This window comes from Arvicola amphibius, chromosome 4, assembly GCF_903992535.2.
Source record: "Arvicola amphibius chromosome 4, mArvAmp1.2, whole genome shotgun sequence".
In the NCBI taxonomy this organism is placed as follows: domain Eukaryota; kingdom Metazoa; phylum Chordata; class Mammalia; order Rodentia; family Cricetidae; genus Arvicola; species Arvicola amphibius.
Window position 1 is genome coordinate 74,490,511 of NC_052050.1, and position 19,547 is coordinate 74,510,057.

Sequence of the window (19,547 nt, forward strand, 5' to 3'; positions counted from 1 at the left end):
CTCTCTCCATAATGGCCACCCAGGCAAAATCATGAAATACAGTTGGCTCTATAAATTGCTTCTTTAAATGTCCTGCAGATTTTTCCTGTAGGAAAAATTAAAATTATCTGCAGACAGCTAGCTGTCATTGGTGCTCCCCCAAAGCGTTCCGTTCCCTTCTGTACTTTTTATGAATGAAGTGGTTGCTGTACGTAGGTCAGGTTGCTGGGAGAAGAGTCTGGTAGTATAAGCTGAGCAGTTGGACAGACGCTTTCCTTTTTCTCTTCCTGAACCGCATCTGGAATGCATGCAGCTCGCTGTCAGCACCTCTGTGCACCTGGCCATGGCTTTCTTGCCCAGATGGCTTGTTCTCAGTGGCTGAAAGCAAAGCCATCTCATCTGATCTGTGTGGGAAAGTCTGCTGTTACTTTCTGGCAAATTGGTGGACTTGAGATAAGCCTTCAGGCTCCTGTCAGTTTTCTGAAGAAGGGTTGGGCCTCTGTCACTCCCGATGTTTCGAGTACATTTCAAATGGTCGTCAGTTCAGTCTCCTAATAAAAGTGAAAGCCTTCTGTCGAGAAGTGGTCTGAAGGTGGGGGCGAGAAACCTCATGCACTCAGGACCTGGGGGTCTTTAAGCTGTCAGAGTCCAGGCTCCATGGGAACACCTTCTGCAAACACAGGGTGTCCCTTAGGAAAGCTGAAACTGTGCTTCCTGGCACATTGCAATCGCCTTTGATTGTGAGTTGGGAGCAAATGTCTGATGTGCTTTCAGCTCCCTGAAGGAAATGTCTGGACACTCCCAGGGTTGCTGCAGGTGACCTGGCCATGTCATGTTGAGCTGGGCCACAGCAGGTCTTCCCATCTCTTTCTCTTCTCTCACCCAAAAAGCGGACAGTAAGCCATGTCCTAAAAAACTCACCTGTGATCCTAGCCCTTAGGAGAATGAGGCAGGAGGATCACTGTGATCCAGGTTAGTCTAAGCTACAGAGGGAAACTGTCTGAAAAAAAAAAATGACAGCAACCAAAAAGTGGTTTGTTTACTCAGTACGGACATGTAAAGGCTCTGACGACCGCGTCCCTCTGCACCCTGACTTGCTGCTGGTCTTGCGAAAGGGCTGAAGATGGATAGCTACGGTCTCAGTGCTCATACAGCAGCTGCTAACCCCAACTGGTGTCATCTTTACATTACCCCTCGTTAGGTTAACCAAGACCCTTCCTGTTGACAGGGCCTGCTGCTAGTGACCTCCGTTGGCAATGTGCTGCTTTTGGTATGTGTCAAATGGAAGTCTGGAAACTGTAATAAATACGATTGTATCCATTTGCTTGATGCTTGGTCTCTGCTGATTTGGGGGACTTCAGGAAAAAACATGGGTCTGTTGCCAAGAGAGGACACACATCTCAAAAGTATTTTCAGAGGGTCTGGAGTGATGGCTCAGCAGTTAAAATCTACAGTCACGAGGACCAGGGTTAAAATGTGAGTGCCCACTTAACAAGCCGGGGGCCCCTCAAACACCTGTAACCCCAACTCCTGGGTGGACAGAGACAGGAGACGTGGGCCTGCTGCCTTCTAGCCTAGCTGAGAAAACTTGAGTCCAGGTTCAGGGCTGAGACCCCGCCTCAAATGAAAGCGTGAGAGTGAAGGAGGACACCCTAAGCACACACACATGCAGCACAACGACAAATAACCAAATAAAGTATTGCCAGCCATTTGTAGTCCTGGTGCTGTGATCTTGGACCTTTTTGATGCCAAAACTCACATCTGGGTGCCCATCATTGAGGCAGCTTTGTTCCCCCAAATTTGAATTCTCCCACCCCAAAGCTGTACTGATTGCCCTGTTGATCTCTTCTGCCTGGTCTTCACTGGCATTCATCCATTCTCCTCAGATCTGCTGACGTCACCATTGGTTCTTATCCCCTCTGAATGTCTTTCCACACTGGACCAATTGATCTACATACACTTCCAGAAATCTGTGAATGAGCCGCAGCTTCCCTCCATGCATGTATGGAAGCTGAGCGGCCTAAGGGCTTGCCATGTTGGTGACTTAATCTCTCCTATGTACTTTCACAGTACCCAGTAAAACAAATGAACATCAAGCTAGCTCATACATGGCATATGCTTGCCATCCCAGCACTCAGGAGCTGGAGGCCAGCCTAGGTTACACAGCTGGACCCAAACTCTGAAACTCCAAAGACAGGATATATAGCACAGTGGTCCAGTGCTTGTTTAGCATGTGTGAATCTCTAAATTCCATCCTCAGTGCGCGCACACATTCTCAGAGACACAGACACACACACTGATTCTTTCTCAAGTTAACTTGATATGCAGTGTCCTGCTCTAAAAGACATGGGTTAACCTGAGCTCAACTGCCTTTGTAAGTTCCTAACCACCACAAAAGGGGAGAGGAAAGCCAGTCCATGGTGGTACACGCCTTGATTCCAGCACTCGGGAGACAGAGGCAGGTGGATCTCTGAGTACAGAGTGAGTTCCAGGACAGAGAAACCCTGTCTCAAAAAAAAAAAAAAAAAAAAAAAAAAGGCAGGGGGAGTAAGACTCACAGCTCTAAGTGTGGTCATTCCCATATTCCTATTTTGTTTCATACATCAGAGATTGTCCAGGGTTTAGAAAGTCAGTAAATAAATATATCTTTACCCTGGCTTTCTGAGTAGGGTAAGCAGAAACTAAAAGAACTTGTCTTCTAGTCTTGACTAGAACTGTGTTTCTCAGTCTGCTCAGTTGCCACTAGGTGGCAGTGTGTTAAAGAAAACTGCCTCACTAGGTCTCAGAAGGACCCATGTCTCCAGCTGCAATCCATACTTAAATGTGTACAATCTTTGACATCAAGAAAAAAAAATAAACAGTGATCTGCCCTGTGGCAATGTGGGTTGCTGTCTTTACCTAATCTTAAGCTCAGGGAGCCCAACTGCTGCCAGCCAGGGAGGGATAAACTTAGAAGTGAGGTAGCCCCTGCTTCCGTGTGTCTGTCACTGTTCTCATCGCCCCCTGCTGGCAGGAGACTGGCCCCTGCACGGCTGTCTGGAAGCCCTTGTTTCTCAGCCCGGCTAAGACAGTGGTTGCTACTGTTTTTAGATTTCATCTCCAGAACGGAGTGACCACTCCAGAACTGGATGCAGACACGTTCATGACTCAAACAAGCACCTATAATTAACTGAAAAGAGCCGTTGTTTTAAAGTGAGGGCAAGGTGTGTCAATGTTTATCTACCCCCTGACACACGCAGAGGCCTCCAAAAGACTTCCCTACCCCTACCTGAATCATGATTTTTTTTAGCAACAAGCATGGTGGAGAGGAATGTGGTGTGTGGAATCACAGCTGATTTCTCAAAGGAATCACTAAAAACAGGATTATGGTTATGTTTGTTTGCTTTCCATAAATACAACAAAAAACCCAAGTTGGTCAACTTATAAGGAGAAGGGTTTATCTGACCCATCATTTTGGAGGTTCCTGCCCATGACTGATCAGCCCCATTGCTTCAGGCCTGTAGGGAGGCGGTGTGCCACAGCAAAGTAGTGTATCATGATTCTCACTAATTACTCCCAAGCCTCAGTTTCCTCATCTCTAAAATAGGCACACACCATTTTCATCTTTAAAATTTGACAGTAGGGGCTGGAGAGACAGCGCTGTGGTTAAGGGTGCTTACTACTCTCCAGAGGATACCACTTCGGATCCCAGAAACCATGTCCGGTGGCTCACAACCACTGTGTCTCCAGCTCCTGGGCATCCAATGGCCACTGTTGGCCTCCCTGAGCCTCTGCACATGTATGGCAGACACAGACACAAACATAATAAAATAAACCTTAAAATGTTAGTGACATAGCCTGCTAATTTGATAGAGCACACCCTTGGTGCCATCTATACTTGAACTTGCTGTGATGTTCTAAGGTTCCCCTGGGCTTGCATCCTGTGTCCTGAGACCAGATCCACCACACTGGTCCTGTGTCCTTTTTCCCAGCACACAGGTGTCTGTGACGCTATTGCTTGGCTCCCCCAAATGCTCTGTGCTCCATCAGTTCACTCTTCCTGGGTTAAACCTTTAGAAGATTCCATCTGCTGCTGGGGCAGCCGCTCGCATCTCCAGGAAGGACATTAGGCTCCATGGGACATTCATTAGCTGGGGTTACAAGAGGACCACGGGGCACTGGAATGGTAATTTCCTACAAAAGACCCCAGTGACCCAGTGCGAGCTAGCTCAGCTGGTCTGTGCATGTGGCTAATGAGGGACGGGTCACGGTTTCACTCCTGTGTGGGCCAATTAGAGTCACGTGGAAAGTACACTCTGGAGGCAGCAAGCAGCAGCTCACACATTAGTTACTGGTCGCCAGGATGGCTTGTCACCAGCTATCGCCACTGACAGAAACCCAACCCAATGCTTCCACCGTCCTTCCCGTGACTGCATGGCCCCTTGTAACTCAGAGCGTCCTCACAGCTTCCGCCTTGGTCATGGACAGACCACCTACCTTGTCTTTAGCTACTGCTTTCCTGGAGGTAAGTTGACTTACTTTGTAACTTTGACTTCAAATGAAGCTGAGAAAGGAAAATTGAGAAATCTGAAGCGGGAGTCTACATTAACATATGTAACTATTCGCATGAAAACGGTCCTCTTCAGCTGTCTGTAAACAACTCCTATGGCAGCCATGGCTATCGACAGGGCACGACAATAAATGTAGAGACAGTGTCAGTGTGTGCTGTGTAACACCGGGTCAGAAATCAAATGCCATCTGCAGGGGCTGGAGAGATGGCTCAGAGGTAAAGAGCACTGAGTTCAATTCCCAGCAACCACATGGTGGCTCACAACCATCTGTAATGAGATCTGGTGCCCTCTTCTGGACTGCAGCATACCTGTAGGAAGAACCCTGTATACATAATAAATAAAAATAAAAAAAAAAGTTCAAATGCCATCCGCAAAGGGAGCATTAAAAACATTTGCTTATAAGAAACGAAACCAATTTGCTATAATGGGGAACCTTGGACTAGTGACCTGGAAGTTTCATACTTCATTTTGAGAAAATTCTTATCCTTGCAGGAATCTCAACACCAAAGGCCCTTCTGGAAGCCACAAATGAGCAGCTATTAAGTTGAAACAAACCCAGGGCTTTATTTGCATACACGTTTAACTCCAAAGTCACAGATTCTGTTCCCCCCTCGCTGTCCATAGCCCAGACGTAACTTCTTCTGTAGCCCACCACCCGTTTAACACTAAAGCAAGTGCGAAGCAGGCGTGTTTGTGGTGGAGCCCCGTTTGCTCTTCCGGTCACTAGCCAGCTTCTGTCCTCAGCCCACTCATGGTCCTCCTGCCTCAGCCTCCTATAGGCCTGAATTATCGGGATGCGCAACACTTGGCTATTTGATTTTCTTTTGTAATAGTAAGAGTACTAGCCAGGCATGGTGGTGCACTTTAATCCCAGCACTAAGGAGGCAGAGGCAGGCAGAGACAGGCAGATCTCTGTGGTGAGTTCCCAGAATTGTCTGCATAGTTAGCTCCAGGCAAACCAGGGCTATGCAGGGAAAGCCTGTTTAAGGAAAAAAAAAAAAAAGACTGAAAGTTTTTTTTGTCAGCTTCTCCCAGTGTGTACTATGTTTGCTGTGTGTGTTTTGGAGCAGAACCTGGAAGCAATACTTCACCTATGGTCTCTCAGGCAGTCTGAGGGCTTAGGAGGAACTGGCAATGCTTCCACCCAGCATGGGAGACACTGCTGGCTTTGTCTTGGGAAGTGCAACCAAATTCAATCCTGTTAATGGCCGGTGGGTACTTCACAGGATTCCGTGGCCAAAATTGTCCCATGAGATACCGAATAAGGGGTGCATAAAACTATGCCTGGAGTTTAGGGAACACACGACAAATGGCAGGTGCCATGCCCAGAAACAAGGTAGCTGAACATCGACACGCCCTGTTGGCTCTCTGTCCATGAGACCTCAGCTTTGCCTTTGTCCTCGTCTCTTTCTTCTCTTCCACGTGGCCACAGTTCAGAAGGTCATCTCTGCTCACCTGGACAATTCAGTTAGCCTTTAAGATCAAAAACACCAATGCCTATGCTGGAGAGGGTGTGGAGTAAGGGGAACACTCTTCCATTGCTGGTAGGAATGCAAACTTGTACAACCACTTTTTAAATCGGTATGGTGGTTTCTCAGAAAACTGGGAATCAAGCTACCTCAGGACCCAGCAATACCACTCTTGGGCATATATCCAAAAGATGCTCAATCATACTAAAAGGACATTTGTTCACCTGTGTTCATAGCAGCATTATTTGTAATAACCAGAATCTGGAAACAACCTAGATGCCCCTCCACCAAAGAATGGATTTTAAAAAGATGTGGCACATTTACACATTAGATTACTACTCAGCAGTAAAAAACAATGACATCTTGAAATTTGCATACAAATGGATGGAACTAGAAAAAAAAACATTCTGAGTGAGGTATCCCAGACCCAGAAAGATGAACACGGTATGTACTCACTCATAAGTGGATACTAGCTGTAAAGCAAAGGATATTGAGCCTATATATAGTTCATGATCCTAGAGAAGCTAAGTAACAAGGTGAACCCGAAGAAAAACATAACATAGATCCACTTGGAAAAAGGAAATAGACAAGATCACCTGACAAAATTGGGAGCGTGGGGGTGGGGAATAAGGCGGGCAGAAAGGGAAGACAAGGGGAGGAAGGTAGGGAGGAGAACTTGAGGAAATGGGATAGTTGAGATGGAGGAAGGAAAGAGATATTTTGATTGAGGAAGCCATTATGGGGCTACCAAGAAACCTGGCACTAGAGAAATTCCCAGGAATCCACAAGGATGACCCCAGCTAAGACTTTAAGCAATAGAGGAGAGGGTACCTGAACTGGCCTTGCCCTGATGAATATCTTAAATATCACCAAAGAACCTTCATCCAGCAACCGATGGAAAAAGAAGCAGAGACCCACATTGGAGCACTGAACTGAGCTCCCAAAGTCCAGTTGAAGAGTGGGAGGAGTGAGAATATGAGCAAAGAGGTCAGGACCATGATGGGGACACCCACTGAAACAGTTTACCTGAGCTAATGGGAGCTCACCAACTCCAGCTGGACAGGGAAAGAACCAGCACAGATCCAAACTAGTCCCTCTGAATGTGGTTGACAGTTGTACAGCTGGGGCAGACTGCAGGGCCACTGACAGTGGCACCAGGATTTATCCCTACTGCATGTACTGGCTTTTTTGGAACCTATTCTCTTTGGATGGACACCTTGCTCAGCCTAGACATAGTAGGGAGGGCCTTGGACCTTCCCCAAAACAATGTGCCTTACTCTCTCTGAGGAGTGGATGAGGGGTAGGTGGGGGATAGGTGGAGGGAATAGGAAGAGAGGAGGGAGTGGGAACTGGGATTGGTATGTAAAATGAAAAAAGATAGTTTGTTTTCGTTTTTTAAAAAAACGTAATAAAAAACCCAACTCAGTTACCCTTTCCATTTGTCCCTCAAGGGTGTCATGCGCACTGTTGACCCACACAGCTGGTAAGATGCTAGAAGCCTCAAGCAGCAGAGCATTCTAGTGGAAGAAATTTCATACATAAGAAGCCCAGTTTCTGGCCGGGTGATGGTGGAACATGCCTTTATATCCCAGAACTTGGGAGGCAGAGGCAGGCAGATCTTTGAGTTCAAGGCCAGTCTGGTCTACAGCGGGAGTTTCAGGACAGCCAGGGCTACACAGAGAAACCCTGTCCTGAACCTACCCACCCCACCCACCAAAAACAAACAAACAAACAAAAAAACCACAAAACTTAATTTCCATAGCTGGTTAAAAAAGTCAAGCAGTACCAGGGTTTGAGTTTACAGGGTGTGTGAATTATGATTTTTTTGGTTTTGTTTTCTTTGACCTCTACCTCATGGTGTCAGTATGGATGTTCTAGCTCCAAACATCACCTCTACTTACGATATCATCCAAGGGCACAGAAAAGTCTTTTTCCTGCCACCAAAAAGAAAAATCCTTCTAGAAGCGTCCTAGAATTCCTCAAAGCACAACTACCTTAAACCAACCATAGGCGGAGTGGGATAGAATTACAATGACCCGGCTGTCCCTAGGCCTGGATCTGGATTCTCTGAGCATCGTGTTCGCCATATTGCCTAACACGGTCAGGATTCCTGTATCGAGGATGGCATGGTGACTGTTGAGGAAACTATTTCAGCCAGTCCTTCCTACGCTCTACTGGCAGATTCAAGTCTGTCTCACTTGGGCAAGCCTCACCCAAAGCCTATGCAGAGAAGCCCAGGCTCGACCTGTGATCAGGAGTTCCCTCCCTATTCTAGCAGACAGGGGCTCATTTGCCGGCAGACATCTTTCCTTCATAACTCCTCGGTGCCTTTTAGAATTATCCAAAGCGGGGACAGCATGGCTGATGATGTCCGGCTACAGAATGAAATCTCCAAGGAGGGGATGGGATGGATACTGTTTCTTCTCATTGAGGCCCAAACACCTGGCACAGAGTAAGACAAGGTTTTGGTTCTTGAAGGAAGGACGTGAATGACGGAAGGAAGGAAGGAAGGAAGGAAGAGAAGGAAGGAGGAGAGGAAAGAAAGAGGAACTCCTTCCCTCCCTCCCTCCCTCCGTCCCTCCTTCCCTCCTCCCTCCCTCCCTCCCTCCTTCCCTCCCTCTCTCTCTTTCCTTTTAGGTCCTTGGATGAATGTGTCAAGTGTGCATACTTGCCCGAGGGAGCAGGACAGCAATGTCAACAAGCTAGACATTTAATTTGGCAAGCGAAGGTTTCTATGTGGCTCTGCAAAGAGGTTGAAAGAATTTGGTGCCTGAATATCACCAACATTTTGTTGAAGGACGGATTGCTGAACCCCCCCTCCCCCCCCCGTGCACCGGGGACCATTAGTAATTCCGTAGCTATGCAAATTAAAACCCTGATGTATGATTTATAGCTTTAATAACATTCTGAAGGCTCTTAAATTTTAATCACTTGCAACATCCTTTTTAATATTCAATTACTTTATTAACTAATTAGGTCACTTGCTGAAGAGGCACATAAGGCCGGTGCTATTTTAATATCAGCTGAGCCTCACAAAATACCTTTGAAATGGTGCAAATGGTTTATTTATTTTAAACAGATCATTAAGATGCTATAATTAATAAACCAATTATGAGAAAGAGGCTCTATAGTGATAGATGCTGGCGTACAATAGCAGTGTCCGACAGATTAGCCATTTTTATATACGTACATCAAGGGGCAAAATTTAAATGAAACCCCACCATAAAAAGCGGTCTCCTAAATAATTAACTTGCTCCGTGACGGATAACCCTATCGAAGCAAGCCGAACTTGAAGCGTATTCATCACGCGAACCTGGACGCGCGCTTCCATTTCATCTTATGACAGCCTGGGTAGGGAATCCCCAGCCAGCTAAACCTGTGCCTCTTGAATACTTACAAGGACCCTTCCTTTGCAGGCAGAGCTGGGCTCCTCACCACTTACTTGCCGGTGGGCAGGAACGAGCCCAGCCTCCCAGAGGAAAGTGGAAAAGAGCCACTTTCAGGGTCAGCAGCAAGCGGGCTTATTGATTTCTCAGTGTCTGCGAAGGGCTTCAAACAAACAAAGTGAACAAAGGAAGCAGAGGCCAATCCTGCGGGGAGTTAGGGCCCGAGGATTTTTAGAAGCAGCAGGGTGGGGGTGGGGCTGCTAAAACACACCGATGCTGGACCTTGGCTGGTCGGGAGAGGCGGCTTTCAGGCTCTAGGGAGGATTGTTTTCTGGGGTCAGAGTGAGCCAAGAGGAAGTAAATGCTTTCACTGCAAAAGAACACTCTCAAATCCTAGGGGCCAGGTCATCTTCCTGGCTAACAACACATGATAATAAAAGCCCAACAGCTTCTTTTATTGAGTGCTTGCTGTCTACCCGGCTCCAGGTCATCCCCTGGGCTAGTTCCTTCGCTGTCCTCATGTCTCTCAGAATCCACCTGACACTTCTCCCTAGGGTTTCTTCAGGATGAACTGCAGTTTGGTCTGTTCCACACGTCCCCTTTGTCTTCTGTAGCTCAGGGTAGTGTTTTGTACCCTAAAGGGGGTGATTTATTAAGCACAAGGGCCAGCCCCTGGGTTGGCATCAGAGACGCTGGCACAGAGACCTTGCTTTCATGTTGCTTATATTATCTTGGGACAGATGGACAATCTGCAAGGGGACAGAGTGTGAAAACGAGTGTTAGCTAGTATAAAGAATTAGGCAGATAACATTAAAAAGAGGAGGGCTGTCGAGATAGCACTGTAAGCAAAGGCCCGATCCCTGGGCTCCACATGGGGAGGAATCAACTCCTACAAATTGTTCTCTGAGGAGATCAGAGAGAGGTGGTAGAGTAAGAAAATGCTGGAGGAGCAGGCTGAGGTTCTGTTAAGTTATGATCATCATCAAGTCTGGAAACTTGGCTGCGATGAACGTGTGTGTGTGTGTGTGTGTGTGTGTGTGTGTACTATAGATCTGTGACCTCTGACTATAGATGTGTGACCTCTGGAGGTCACGGAAGTCAGAGGATGGCTCTAGGGAGTTTTTTCTTTCCTTCTACTTTATTGAGGTATGGTCTATCTTCTTATTTCTGCCGCTCTCCTCCAGACTAGCTGACCTATGTGCTGTTGTAGATTAATAAAAATTTAGGGATAGAAACTGGGGTTCTGCCTGCTGTAGATTAATAAAAATTTAGGGATAGAAACTGGGGTTCAACCTAAATGTCAGAAAAGTAAAGTAACCAGCCACTGGCTCTTACCTAGATCTCAGTCCAAAAATGGTGATCCAGCCTTCAGGAATCTCAGAATGAGACTGTGTGTCTAAGAGCTGCCTCCTCTGGTTTTATAATCCTCTCTAGGGCTGGGATTAAAGGTGTGCACCACTGGGATTAAAGGCATGCACCACCCGGTTTCTATGGCAACTAGTGATTAAAGGTGTATGTTACCACTGCCTGGTCTGTAAGGGTGACCAGTGGGACTGTTTTACTCTCTGATCTTCAGGCAAGCTGTATTTATTTAAAATGAAATGAAATGAAATTGAGGCCCTGGCATTGCTGAAGCATGCGTGGACGGCTTGTATATGGCGGTTCTGTTAAACTTGTCCACATTGGATTTCCTTGATCTAAAATGAATGTTTTGATGAGGACGACTGACCAGGTCTCTTCCTCAAGAGGGCACCAGATCGCATTACAGATGGTTGTGAATCACCATGTGGCTGCTAGGAATTGAATTCAGGACTTTTGGAAGAGAAGGCAGTGCTCTTAACTGCTGAGCCATCTCTCCAGCAAACATAACGGCTATTCAGGAGAGGCTGAGGCAGCAGGATCGCTGCCTCCGAGTTCAAGACTGGTCCAGATGACACAAAGAGGCTCCCATCTAAACCAACAACAAAACAGAACTATATATAGTACAGTAATTCCACATCGAGGTGTGTACTTAACTTGCAAGCAGGGAGTGAACAGACATTTTTACGGTACCTGCCATGCATCCTCCTTTGCAAAGAGCAGAAATGACTCAAGCACCCATCCGTAGATGAAACGGCAAATAAAACACGGCGGATACAGACAACAAAACATTAGTCAGCCTTAAAAAAGGGGTGGAAGCCTGAGGCATGATACGACACGAGAGGGTCCTGAGGACACTGAGATGAACCAGTCACACAGAATGAATACTATACAACATGAGATACTCAGAGCACACTCAAGAAACAGAGGGTGGGATGGTGGCCACCAGCAGCTCAGAGGAGTGAGACAGGGCTGGGAGATTAGTGTTTGTTGGGGAAGATGATGGACTCAAGAGGATGGATGGTAGTGACAGCTCTGTGGCAATAAGCGACCCAACGTCACTGAGCTGTCTGCTTAAAAAATGGTAAATGCTGCTGGGCGGTGGCGCACACCTTTAATCCCAGCACTCGGGAGGTAGAGGCAGGCGGATCTTCATGAGTTCGAGGCCAGTCTGGTCTACAAGAGCTAGTTCCAGGACAGTTGGGACTGTTACACAGAGAAACCCTGTCTCAAAAAACAAAAAACAAAAACAAACAAAAAACCCAAAGGGTAAATGTTATAGTATTGTGTGCTTATATACACATATTTACCATGTTATACACTTAAGACAAAAGTATATTTCACCATGAGTTAAAGGGTGAGGTGTGCCAGAGAGGTAGTTCAGGTACCAGCCTGGCTCATTAGCCTGTACGAAGCCCCGGGTTTAATACCTGGTGTCGTATAAACAGGGTGTGTTGGGACACATATGTAATCCCAGCACTCACAGAGGGGAGGCAGGATGGTCAGTTTAAGGTCATCCTTAGTTACATGGTAAGTTTAAGGTCAGCCTGGACTGTATGAGACCATGTCTTTACAAAAAAGGATTAGTCAAGTGAAATCCAGAAGGTATTGAAAGAGCCTCCGAGAGTTTATTCTTCCCCTCGTCCTGGCATTCTCCCAAACACCCGGGTACTTGGATGAGAACTGAGCCAAGGGTGCTGTAGGAAATTCGCAGTTCTGAGCTAGTGTGGGATTTCTTTTAAGCGTCCATCTTCATGAGGGCTCATGTTTGATTGTGAAACTGCAGAGTCCTAGGCCCCATCTCTCACCTGGGAAATAACCTCAGGCAAGGCTTCTTGGAACCTGCCTGTCTAGACCTCACCCAGGAAATGTGAAGGCTGACTGTGAGCACACACCAGTGTCACACGGAGGCATTGCCTACCCGGGTGTGTGTGTGGTGGGGGGAGGGGTCCCTCAAAAGGACCCAACAAACACCAGACCCAAGTTTCTTGTTATGTACTTAGGTTTCTCTCTAAGAATTTGCTAGCTCACAGGGAGACACACAAGACCAATTTGATGTCGACACGCTCCCCACCTTTCTCTAGAGGCGATGATGCCTTCATTTTAGAGTCTTGGTGATGAGCGTGTAACTTAGGAGAACAAAATGGAAAACTTTTTTAAAACACAGACATTGTTAGCTTCCTATCAGGCACTCAGGGAGGAACAAAGTTGGACATGGAAGCACGGCCAGCAGCCTGGGCAGGGTTTTTCAAGCGAGGAGCTACAGAGGCAGTATGGACTCGTTAACGTCTCAAACTCAATTCAATGCGGCAATGACACTTCGCAGCACTTTGCGTCTGATCTCATTTGAAGCTGACGGAGATTGCTTCTGCTTTACATCTACTGGTTTATTAATGGTCTGCAGCCTCTAAGGCTGATGAATATTCATTAGGTAGCCAGCTGTTAGGAGGTTCCCAGATGTCGAATGTAACTCTCTCTCCGAACAGTTTTTTCCCCCCTCCTTATCAGGAAAACAAAGTAATTGAGGCTTTATTAAAGAACTGGTTAATTACTAAAGCGGCTCCTTATGGCAACCTTTTATCATTCAAATCCAAGAACTCTTGGGACAATTAAAAATTGGGTGAAGAAGACACAGGACTTAAGAGCCAACATTTTTATCACATACACAAAGATAGGTGAGATAGGTGCTGTACACAGAGAAACACACGATTACACACAATTCCACAGTAGAGGGACTGAGTATGTGGAAAGTTCTTATTTATTTGTGTGTGTGTGCATCCATTCCCCAGTGCAAGTGCAGTGGTCAGAGAAATCAGCTTCCTCCTTCCACCACGTGGGTCACAGGGCTCGAACTCAGGCCCTCAGCCTTGGCGGCTGTTGTCTTTACCTACTGAGCGAGCCTTCTCAGTGGTCTCTGTGTGAAGGATTTGTTTGAAGACAGGGTTTTTCTGTGTAGCCCTGGCTGTCCTGGCACTCCCTCTGTAGACCAGGCTGGCCTCGAACTCAGAGATCTGCTTGCCTCTGCCTCACTGCATCACCACCATCTGGCTAAGAAAAGTTCTTAACTGTTTTTTTTCTATTACAATATGCTTTATTAGTTTATTACAGGGATGAGATCAGAAGGACAAAACTAATAAACCAAGTAAATTAAAATCCAAGTGCTTTACTATTTCTTGTATTTAACCTTATTACTTTCCTGTAAAAGAGGACTTAAAATTTGTGTATGTGGATGTGTGTGATCCATGTTCAAATCTTTTTATATTTGCTACCCCCATCCATCAAAAACAAACTCAATAAGTGGTAATCCAAGAGAGGTTCTCAAATGGCCGAGTGTTGTCTGAACAGCCTTCAAAGCCCTTAACAATGTCCATTCAAACATGCCTTAAAGAAAATCCTTACCAGCTAGGCAGTGGTGGCGCATGCCCTTAATCACAGTACTTGAGTGCAGAGACAGGTGGATCTCTGAATTTGAAGCTAGCCTGGTCTACAAAGTGAGTCCCAGGATAGTCAGGCCTACAAAGAAAAACACAAGAACAACCTTACCTATAGAAATCCTTATCTAGTTTGTTTTGGTGGCAGGGCCTCTCTGTTCTGTTTCTCGAGAGTTAGAGTCACGTGAGCATACACATGCTTTTGAAACCACTGCTTTCGGAAACGGATCCCTTCATGCGGCCACCCGGTCTCACCCACCTTCTGCCTGCAGCTTATTCATGACCTCCCTTTGACCATTTGCGGTACCTCTGGATTAACTTGCTCTGACTCTGCTGGGTTTTTCTGCTTTCTAGATTTGGTTGATGTTTTGTGTGTGTGTGTGTGTGTGTGTGTGTGTGTGTGTGTGTATGTGTGTGTGTATAAGAGACATGTTCATTTCTGGAAAATATACAAAAAAGCTTTCCCTCTAGAAGAGTGTGTAGGGTTTTATTTGCTGCGAGGCTTATCTTCCACTGCCGACCTATAGGAAATGCAAACAGGCGATACAAATATTCCATGCTTACTTAAAAACACTCGTTAAGGGTCTGGTGAGGTAGCTCCGTGGGTAAAGGTGCTTGCTGCCAAGCCTAACAACCCGAGTTCAATCCCCAGAACTCACATGGTCAAAAGAAAGAACTGACTCTCTCAAGTTGATTTCTACAAGTATGCTGTGACAAACATGCATGCTGCACACGTATGTACACACACACACACACACACACACATTTCCACTAGCCAAATATAATCAGTTGTATATTGTATGTGGAGCGTTTGGGGATCAAGAGAAAGTGGACAGTCACCTGTGGCCTGTGTGATGCCTGCAATACTAATAAACAAGTAATGGAGGAAGGTGGAATGAAATGGAATGTGAATTCCAGGGCCTGGAAGTCACGGCCCTAAAGGCTATGATCTCCCCAGTCTGTACAGAAGTGCTGATAACTGCCTTGCCGTCTTAGCTTGGGGCTGTTGTGCCAATCAGAGAAGAAATAACTGTGAACACACCCTTTGACCATAATAGATACATGAACATTACCATTTGAAATACTCAAGTGGCTTTTATAGTGGCCCCGTGGACTCACCCTTCACACACAATTAACTGTCAATGCACTTGTTGTTTTGTTGTTTAACAGCAAATATTGAAGCACACCATACAAATTTCCAATGGTCTACCCCCCCCCCCCCCCCCGAAACTGAGGACTGAACCCAGCGCCTTGCGCTTGTCTGCTCTACCACTGAGCGAAATTCCCAACCCCTCCACTGGTCTTTTAAAGGCCAAGTGAACCTTTCCTCTTTTGTTAGACAGTGCTTCATGTGTTTAGTCCAAACTGGCTTTGAACTTGTATGTAGCCACTGATGACAATGGACTCTTGTCTTCAGCATCCCCTCCCCATTTATGTGGACCAGGGCTTTGTGCATTAGCCAAGTACTTCACCACTGAGCTCCATCCCCAGCCCATTGTCAACCAGAAAGGTGGAGGTGGGGGTGCTTCATAATAGTCCAGGTTGAGAGTCCTATGAGGAACTCCTAAGGAGTGGAATGCTTGCTAAACCCATCTGTCCACACTCACCTGGCACCTTCTGTCTCCACGACCAGTCTCTCTTCTCTCCCAGCACAGCTGCCTCCTCATTCAACTCTCCAGCACAGCTTTGCACCTCAGAGGGGGTCCCTAGTCACCACAGGCTTTCTGTTTCTCCACGGCACTTCTCTAAGAACATTACCCTGACCTCCCTTCGTCACACTGAACCCTGTCCACACAGCCCCTGGCGGTCTTGTGGCTGTGTTGCAACGACACGGCAGAGGACTTGAGGTGGGGCAGACGGAAGGCACATGGTTAAGTCTGAATAAGCGCACCTAAGGAACACTGGGAGGTTTTGAGCTTTGGAAGAACCTTACAATACTGCAGTCTTATTTCCCAGTTCAGAAGACTTGGGCTTATTAAATTTTTGGTTAACTGCAAAAGTAAAAATACTATGGGGAAAATACAATCACTGAGACCTAGTCTAGTCCACTAGTCAGTTGCATTTAAAAAAAGAAAAAACCTGGGCATGGTGATACACACCTTTAATCCTAGCACCTGTGAGGAAGAAGCAGGGCTAACCTGATCTACACCGGCACCACGCACCACTTACCTCCAACAAAACCCAAAACAATTTAAAAAAAGCTGGGTGTGGTATCAATAGCCTGTAATCCCAGCCTGGGAGGGGGTAAACAAAAGGATCATGAATTTAGGGCCAGCCTGGACAATTTACCAAGGGCCAGTCTCAAAAATAAGCAAACCAGGCCTGTAATCCCTGCTGCTTTCAGGGCTGAGGCAGGAGGATTGCAGGGCCAAGGCCTGCCTCAGCTACAAAGTGAGTTCATTAAGACTGGGCAACTTAGTAAGACCTTGTCTTAAAAAAAGTATTTAATAAAATCTACAGGTTATGATCTAGGACATCACATTTTTAATGTTCTAGTCATCAAAAATGAATTCTGTATCTACACTACAAACTAGTTTCCAAAAGAAGCCGAGATGAGGATTTTCTGGGTGGCATTGCCTTTCCATGACAAGGCCATCAGCAACTGGGTGATTGTGTATCACAACCGTCTTTACGTGGGAGACTCAGCTGGGTGACTGTGTCACAACCATCTTTACTTGAGAGACAACTCTTCTAGACCTTTTTTTTTTTTTCTTGCCCATTCTTTATGATAAGAAAATAGCATCCCATCAGCCGGGAGAATGAAGGAACTGACTGGACAAGGGGATGTCCCAGAGCTCAGATTTTACTGCTGGTAAGCGACTGCAGCATTCATAGATGAAAGTGCTCTTGAGGTCTTCCTTCTTATGGTTTGCTACAAAGGGATCTTGGAACCACATTGCTTCACATACCACCTTATCTCAATATAAACAAGGAAACACATGTGCCTGGGGTATTTAAAGACTATACTTTCAAGATGTAAGCTAAAAAAAAATTTAAAAAAAAAGAAAAAAAAAAGGAAGAGGTCTCATATTATAAGCTATTTCAAAAAATAAAGCCCACTTTTGCCCATCAGGACGTCAATGCTGCCAAACTTCTGGGAAGCTAAACTTTGGAGTCAGCTGCAGGCCAGTTCCTCACCTACAGCCTTGAAGGATCTTATTTTCTCCCTTTGACTTTTGAATGTAATCACTTACCTGGATCTCAAAGGGGTAGATCAATCAATCAACAGATCTGAGATCTCTACAGGTAATAAAAAGCAGGGCTGGTGTGGAGGAACGTGCTGTGATGCTGGCTTGGAGGAGTAGAGAGGATGACATCCTCAAGGCTATCCTGGACTACACAGTGAGTTGGAAGCCAGCCTGGGGTACATACAACCTTGCCTCCAAAGTAAAGAAACAAGCTGTAAATATTGTGCAGATCTTAGACCAAAAGCACACCAAACAGCTCTCTTCCAGACACCCCCATGTCCATGGTAAATACGTGCGGAGTTGGTGATAATTCCCTTTACAGTTAAAAACACTTAAAGAGTGCTGTTAAGTTCACGAGGGCAGCACAAATCTCAGTCACTACAGAAACCACTCCTAAAAGAGCCACCTGGCTTTCTCAATGACTTGACTTTTAGGAACTCTGGAATTCTGCTGTATCAATTAAGAGACATCACAAGAAAGGGCAAAACAGCAAAGAGCAACAGGCTGAAATAGAGTTGGTGTCTAAGCACGTGTGCATAAGTAAGGCAGAGGCAGAGACGGGCCCGGGGCAGGCAGGTTCCCCGCTGGGGCTGTGGTGTGTTTTATATCACCAATAGAAAAATGAATCCGAGCACAGAAATGTTAGCAACTGATTGTGCTCACACACACAGCAAATGGAAAAATCTCATGTATTTGCTTTCAAACCTTTTTTGTTTTGGTGGCACTAGTGAAACCAGAACCTCACACCCTCCACCAGCCTTTTAACCCTATGAGATAGTCCAAGCTGCCAGTCTGGCTTTGAACCTGGCCTTGCCCGTTTCCAGAAAGCTGGGATTACAGGGATTACAGGTCTGATTACCACCAGACCCTACTCCAAGTAAACGGGTCTTTCTATATCACCAGGCTGCACACAGGAGCTGAAACAAAAAGCCAGTTTATTTCTGAAATCCATTTAACATGTCCCCATGTCCAACACAAATTTTCTTTACTTCCCATTATCTTAGCTATAAAACTGCATTATGACATGGAAAGCCACCAAAGAAATCTACCTTTTTACGAGTGTTTGAAGTAGAAGTAAATCACTGACTCCCACCCCCCAAATGTAAGTTATCTGCAGGGCCCAGTTCTTATAACTACCCCCAAACTAACAGAACCAAGGTAATTTAGATGTTTCACTGTGTTTATGGGTATGTCTGTCTCTGTGTATGTGCACATGTGTGTGGGTACCAGTGGAAGCAGGAAGAGGGCGTCGGATGCCCTGGGACTGGAGTTACAGGTGGCTACGAGCTAGTCAAGTCCTCTGCAAAAGCACCTCGAGTTCTTAACTGCTGAGCCATCATCTCTCCAGCCCCAATTCAGAAGTTTTAAACAACAAAAAGCTGGTAAGTACAGCAAAGAGCATATCCATTTCACGACTTTTGATTTTTATGCATGACTCTGAGAGTAATGTGTGGGCACCATGCACAGGCGTGATTAAAGGGAACCGTTGTGGAGTCTGTTCTCCCCGTCTACCTTTAGAGAGTTCTAGGGATGGGACTCCTGTATTCAGGCTGGAGTGGCAAATGCTTTACTGGCTGAGGCATCTCACTGGGCTCTTCCGTGTGTTTATTACATATATTCAGTTTGCATGTATGTGAATGAGCACAGATGTACCATGGTGTGTGTGTGGTCAGAGGACTGATGTGGGAGGGTCTTTTGTTTGAGTTGATTTCATTGGTTAATGAAGAAACTGCCTGACCCATTTGATTGGCCAGCCCTTAGGTGGGCGGAGTAGACAGAACAGAATGCTGGGAAGGGAAGTTAATAAATCGCCATGCCTCTGCTCTCTGAGCCAGACTGCCCTGCCTCTCCTCAGGGAGACAGATGCGATGGAGCCAGCTGCCAGGTCAGACATGCTGAATATTTCCCGGTAAGACACCACTCGTGGTGCTACATAGATTATTAGATATGGGTTAGTCAAGATGTAAGAGGCTGGAACTAGTGGGCCAGTCAGTGTTTAAAAGAATATAATTTGTGTGTTGTTATTTCCGGGGCTAAGCTAGCTAGGAGGCCGAAAGCCGGGCTGCGTTCCTCCGCCCACAGCTCCTCACTACAGAGGACAACTGTGGGACTCGGTTCTCTCCTCCCACCACGTGGCTCCTGGGCTCTGAACCCAGTCATCAGGCCTGGCGGGAAGGGCCTTTAC